The sequence below is a fragment of the Rhagoletis zephyria genome, unplaced genomic scaffold (genome assembly GCF_001687245.7).
Source record: "Rhagoletis zephyria isolate East Lansing unplaced genomic scaffold, Rhagoletis_zephyria_1.1 Rzeph_scaffold_02001, whole genome shotgun sequence".
Lineage (NCBI taxonomy): Eukaryota > Metazoa > Arthropoda > Insecta > Diptera > Tephritidae > Rhagoletis > Rhagoletis zephyria.
Window position 1 is genome coordinate 1 of NW_016159085.1, and position 323 is coordinate 323.

Here is a 323-nt window from a genome sequence, read left to right on the forward strand (position 1 = left end):
TTAATTCTTGGTATCCATGATAAAAATAGTTGCGTTCCCCAACTTTTCTCGGATAAAACCTGTAAAATTATCAAAAAGCAAAGGATGCCAGAGAACCGAGTACGGGATCGCTTTCTGGTAAATTCCTGTAAATTCGTGCAACTTCTTGCGAGTCTTGCGAGTCTTTCATTTCGTCGAAACTCAACACGCATAGCTTCTGTGCCTCGTTCATGTGGGTAGCGGCGGCCAATAACCGGAAGACTGGGGTTATAAGTCCGCGCGAAATGTCCAGTTTTTGTGCCCAACTTTGAAGTGTGCGGACCGATGGGAGTGGAAGGCATTGC